Source organism: Phaethon aethereus (assembly GCF_964289735.1).
Source record: "Phaethon aethereus genome assembly, chromosome: 3".
NCBI lineage: Eukaryota > Metazoa > Chordata > Aves > Phaethontiformes > Phaethontidae > Phaethon > Phaethon aethereus.
The window spans coordinates 56,605,681-56,611,914 of record NC_138576.1 but is presented as its reverse complement, the minus strand read 5'-3'; positions in this window follow the sequence as shown (position 1 = coordinate 56,611,914).

Below are 6,234 nucleotides of genomic sequence, written 5' to 3'. Positions count from 1 at the left end.
GGTGTACATCTAAAGGCCCACGGCATGGCTGCAAATGGGAATGTTGAGGATGGTTTCTTGGCCAGTTTCTCATACTCTTTTGGTGAAGTGCAGCGCTCTACACATGCAAGCTCTACATTGTAATCGTGTTTATTATTTCAGCATGCAATGCCAGCTTTCCTGTTCGCTGCTCTGCAGGCTGTTGCACTGTAATGTGAAAAGACAAGATTTTGTACATTGAGAGAGGAACTAATGTGAAAAGACATCTTTACTGTGTCGGATGTACATACATAAGAAAAAAAACCTTAAAGGCCTTTAGAGTAACATCAACTAATCTTATGTTCTAAATTGTGATGTAGAACACAGTTACTTTGTCTCTCTTAGGAGTACTATATATATGTTTATAGAAAAAGCCTAAAAATGTATATACTTTATTCAAAGATTTTGCTATTTATAAATCCCTTAACTTTGCTATTTACATGATTGTTTTGTGTGCGTGTGCGTGCGCGCATGAGTTCCACTTACTCAGTGGAAGAACATTATTTGGTTAATTTTTTATAATAGCCTTTGTCATACAGCATACTGTTGAAGGTTTTTAAAATAGTCAAAGCTGCACAGTTTTCACCAAACAGAAACTAGTATTTAAAAATAAAGCTGTGTGAAGAAGAAACAGGTCCCCAGGCATGTTTCTTTTTCTGAAGCTTCAGAAGCTTGAGGACATGTGGGCTGTGTGTTAGCAGATGAATCCACTGCCATAACTTTGCATCGTGATTTGTGTTTTTTTCCCATAGTTACTCAAGCAGAGTGCACTCTGAAATGGTCTGTGGCCTCTACTCTCTGTCAGAAAGGATAGTTCAAAGCCAGGTAGTGATCATCTTGTCTTTGAAAATCATTGCTGTATGAAATCTTGCTGCAGTTGTAAGAAATGAGGCTCATCCAACTAGTCTAGTAACTTTTTTTAAAAGACATTAAATTTGCCTGTACAGTTTCCCTTTATTTGAGGGAAAGGTGAAATTTTTAATTTATTCGTTCTTCCTTACTTCTTGGCACACCTTATTTTCCACTTAATGCTTCTGATCAGTTTTAGCCTGAAGTGGGAGAATGTTTCTAGAGTTACTTTTGTAACATTACTTGTCCACCATTTCCTCATGATGCTCTGCTCTTCTGGAAGTTGCTGGACCCTTTCTGTGCTCTTACCTTGTTTGTTTTTAACTGATATATGAGATCAACAGAAGGAACAATTGTTGAGGAAAACGACAGGAGTAGACAAATCAGGTAGATGTAAATTATCACCAGATTTCCTTCCCTGCAGTTTTTCTAATCTTTGTTTAGAAAGCCCTGAATGGGAGGATTTTGCACAGACACTACAGTCTGTCTCCATGTGCTCCATACTTCCTACCAGCTGATTTAACATACTGGTTTATTGTAGCCATACTGAGATGCTTAAAGATTAATACTTAAACAGAGAAAATTTTGCAAGTTGGGATTCCCAGATTCAATAGACAAAATGTGTATTCTCCCCTTTGTCACTAACTGGAAGACTCAGTCCTGCTGATTCCCAGAGGTTGAATGAATTAAACTTGGAAGAATTTCCGAGGAAAGTCAGTATTCAGACTTCATTTTTATTTTTTAAAGTGTAAAACAGTTTACTTGTGTGTATATATATTTTTACTTTAAAAAATAAAATAATATTCTAAAGAGAATTTTGTGATTTTTTTTTTTTTTTTTAAGTGGATAGTTCCTCTCCTATTAAAAAAAAGTCTTCAGTGAGACAACTGTATTTTAAGCTGAAGGTGGGACAGTGTTTGTTGGCATCTGGGACCAATGTTAATTAAAAGCATGTAAGTTAAGGAAAATGCTTTATGGCAATAAATTTAACTCTGATCAAAGGCTATACGTAGTATTTCCTTTGTGGAAGTGTATTGTCAGCAGTGAAGAGGGTTTGTATCTGTCTCAATATATGTTAATCCACAGTTGTATGAAACAAAATTCAGGCATTTATTGTATCTGTCCAAACTTTATTACATCATGGATTAAATCTCATTTCTGTAGCAGATAAAACATTTTGCAACAAATGTATGCATCTAGTCAAGCTGAGTATAATATATTTTTATTAGCGTGTAAATAAATATACTCCTCCATTGCAGTGATTTCTGCACCTAATTCAGACTGGTATTTAAATTTCTTCTGGTTTTATATATAAAATACACCTAACCCTGTGTGTGATGATCTTCTGTTGAGCATGTAGTCTATACCTGGCCAAAAAGTTAATAGGAGGAAAACCAAAACTACATAACATTAAGTTTGGCACTAATTCAGTCTTGGCCAGCAATGGTTAACAGCAAATTGTGTTCTTAAAAAGATAGTTATAGGACATGTCTCAAATTTCATTATTTGAGATGCATTTTCTGCTGAATGTTTTTCAATAAAAGAAAGGAAATATTTTTATAATAAAGATGTATAATAATAACATAAATATTGTGAAGCCTTTGGCTCAGAAGAGCTATAAAGACTTAGACCTGTCAAAGGATTAAGTCATTTGGGTAACATTGTGGAAACTGTCTTTTTTTCTTTTTTCTGTCTGTTTTTTGCTGTTTGTTTTCCATGCATTAGGAATAATAAGTATATTCTGCTTTTTCCACTGAAGATACACTTGTCTTTAGGTTATATTTTTTAGTCATGATATTAAAGTCTTTTTGTTCAGATTAAGTGTCTGTTTTGTGTTTTGAATTGTATATTTAAAAAAATAATCTCTCGCCTATACTTGAGTGGTCATCTTGCCCTAAAGCATCAAGTTCATCTGGATGAACAGAGAGATCGAATGAAAGGTGATGGTATGGTAACTGTAGGAGTATAATTATGGTAGTGACTGAGGATTTCTTGAGGATGTGTAAGTAGAGAGTAGAAGACTGTGAGGGTAGGAAATGTTTCAACAGACAAGGCTAAGTCACGTTGGACGAAAGGATATATAATGCACAATTGGTGAGGGCTAAAACTGCAAGTATTTATTTTTTAGCTCTATAAATTTTTTAGAAGGGTTTAGATATGGGTGACTACAGCAGATGGAGGAAGGAAAGGAGACAAAACTTAGACTTAGCTAAGCTGTCACAAAACAAGCAGAGGAGTAGAGGCAGCTATGAATGAAGACTGATACAGATGAAAACAAAAAAAAAATTTCTTTGTTGGCTGGCATCAAGGAAGGCCATTCAAAATTTCTCTGTGTCCCAGTACCCTACTGAAGGACCTCAGAGGCTGCTCCTAGTGTTACAGAATAGTCCTCGCCATTTTTTCTCAGAGGTCCACGGGTGACAAGAGAAATGCATCCTGCCTCAGGATACGTGCAAGGAGTCCATTTTTGCTGGTTAAAACCTCAGCTTGACAACCTGAAAAGAAAATTACCTAAACTATTTCAAGCTTGCCTTTTGTCCAGGATATGTCTTTTCCAATACATCGTGATTTCCTATTCTTTAGAAACTGTAGAAGTTTTGCAGTTGGAGGGGAAACTAATAGTTGCGAAGTGGCAAATGTTTTGCTGGCTTTGAAAGAAAAAGTAATTTTTGAATTTTTTTCTTTGTTAACAAGGCAGTGGTTGCTTCATATGCTTCAGGCTAGCCTTGCCTTGTCTGTGGTTGCCTGGTGTACCCCTGTCACAGATGTACTTTGGTGTCTGTTCCTGATGCCCACACTCGTGCTGTGCAGGACGAAGGGCTGTGATGCCAAATGGCTGAAGAAGGCCAAGCAATATTTTTTGAGGGTTTTCCTTTTAGTAAGCGGAAAGTTAAGTAATTTGGGTAAATTTTCCACACACTTTACAACTGTTTAATTCAATCAGCTGTCAAAATTACTTGGTGTCTCTTTGTCAGCCTTCTACGTAGCGTGCGGAGACTTGTCTCTCCCAGCTGTACGGAGGGGAAGCATCGGAGCTGCCAGCGTTTTGAAGGCTCTGCAGGAGGATGCTCTTCCAGTCCCCCATGAGAGGTATGTTAGGAGTGCATTGATCCCTCAAAAATAATCCAGGAAAACTGGTTAAATTGGTGCTGTTTTTTCTCTGTAGCTTTCTACTGGAGATAACGACCATGTTTCCCTCATCAAGTTTTTGGCACTCTGAATTTCTTCAAATTTCCTTTCTGAAGTGCAGCTTCAGCCATCTCCCCAGCTTCCTCTCCAGCAGCTGCGGGGCTGCCGGCTCTCTGCTATCGGGTTTTCAATGGCTGGGTCTCAAATGGGAGGTTTGGAAAATGCAAAAACAAGCAAAGCAGAAGTACAAGCATTCACAGATGTGTTTTGATTACCCATAGGTGCGGGAAGTCAGGGGTGCTTGGGAGGCATCTGTTAGCTTTTCTGTTAAATTGCAAGTCTTCAAATTGTGAACAAATATATCTATAGTCTACTTAAGTCCTGTTGATTAAATCTTAATTTTCCTATTAACTGTCTAAATATTGGCATAGCTATTACTTTCGTAAAATGGAATAAAACAGAATGGCATGAAAATTATTTTTTTCTAATGATACTTTATTTGCTGTTGTCCAGGTGTTTGTTATCAATTTTTTTAGGGGAATGAAAGCATCAATGGTCCCACTGCTGAACTGGAGTAGTTATGTATCCAGTCCACCGGGCTTACACTTCTGGAAACGTTCTTGCGCTGAAAGCTTTTCCTTCTGACAAGACATGGGATGTCCTGGTTCCCTCCCTGTTGGAACAACCTGTGGTGAGTTTGCCGCTGTTGCCCTTGGCTTCTTCGGCTGAGGGTTGGTGAAGAAGGGTGCTGTGGGTTGCACATGCTGATCCTTTTATAAAAGATCAGAGCCTTTGGGTTACAGCCACAAAGGCACCGATTCCCCCTGGTTTTATTTATAATGTACATGGTTATTTATGTTGCTGTGGGAAGGGATCCCCAATGGGCGCTACGACTTAAACCCTGCAATGGGTACACATCTCAGCTGCCGAGTGTTGGCAGCGTTGAGGTTGGAACTGGGGAATAGGCTTTTTAAATATGATAAATGGGGATTTCTTTATAGCTCTCAAGTGAGTGTTACTGCACGGTTTCCTATTTATTTGATCTTCCTTTTTGTCCAGTGTGACAGTTCAGGTCTTCTGCTAATTTACGACAGACATGGGGTGTCATAAGAGTTCAAGGAGCTAGCAGAAATTTTGTAGATCTGAGATCTGTTGTGCTCCTAAGGTGATTATTTTAAATCCAGGACACATATTGCTAACTTTGAAGCTGATTTTATGTTAAAATGAAGGACATGGGCACTGCTATATTAGCAAGTCTGATACACATTATGGTAAGTTAACATGGTTGTCTTGAGCGATCTGGTTAAATAGGCAAGTCTATTTTGAGCTATCTCAGTTTTATGCTATTTACAAAATCAAAACTTGCCTATTACTTAGTAATTGCAATTTATGATCAGAATCCTCAAGTTTTTAGTGCTAAGTAGTTGCATTTGTATTTAGTGCCAAAAGAGGGCAGCAGCTTCATTCAAATCTTCAGCATTAATCAGACTTGAAGAACGAGAACCTATTGTTTTCTGGGTTGTTTGGTGGTTGGTGTTTGTTCTGTTTTTTTAATTGAAAAAATGTAAAAAACCTTTATTCGTTAGAACTATTTCTAGTAACATGTACTCTTAAGATAACAAAGATCCAGTCTAGTTCACATCCTGCAGCAAGTACTTTGCAGGTGACACATCTTATGCTAAAAATCATACTCTGTGTCTGTGTAGCGTATGTACAAACACATATGAACAATTATAAAAACACACAGAGACAATTATAATTTCATGGATTCATGACTTGTTAAAGAATGCTTAAATATCCACATCAGTTACTTTAAAAATGAGAGTGCTCTGCTCTCTTACAAGCTCATACCCAAGCAGTGAAATTTTTTATCTCTGTGGGTGGATTAAGTCCCTTCCAAAAGAAGGGACCAAATGCACCGATAAAACATGAAATGAGATAGCGGGTACGTTTGTAAACCCTCCTGCCTGCACTTTGCCAGTGCCCTTCAATCACGATATGCAACCAGCCTTGTCACATTCCTGCGATCTTTGCTGGAACAGGGGCTGCCTGTGGTCATGTCAGACTGTGGTGGTGGTAAGTGAAAAAAGGGAGATGATGCTTACGTTTTGCTCTAGCCCAGTTTTAGACAGAAGCTGCTCGGTCAGAGGAAAGAGGAAGGTCAGTTCACATTGACCCACCATCATCTTTTCTCTGCTGCTGTTAGTTTCCAGTGACCACCAAATGGTAGTGCAGTCT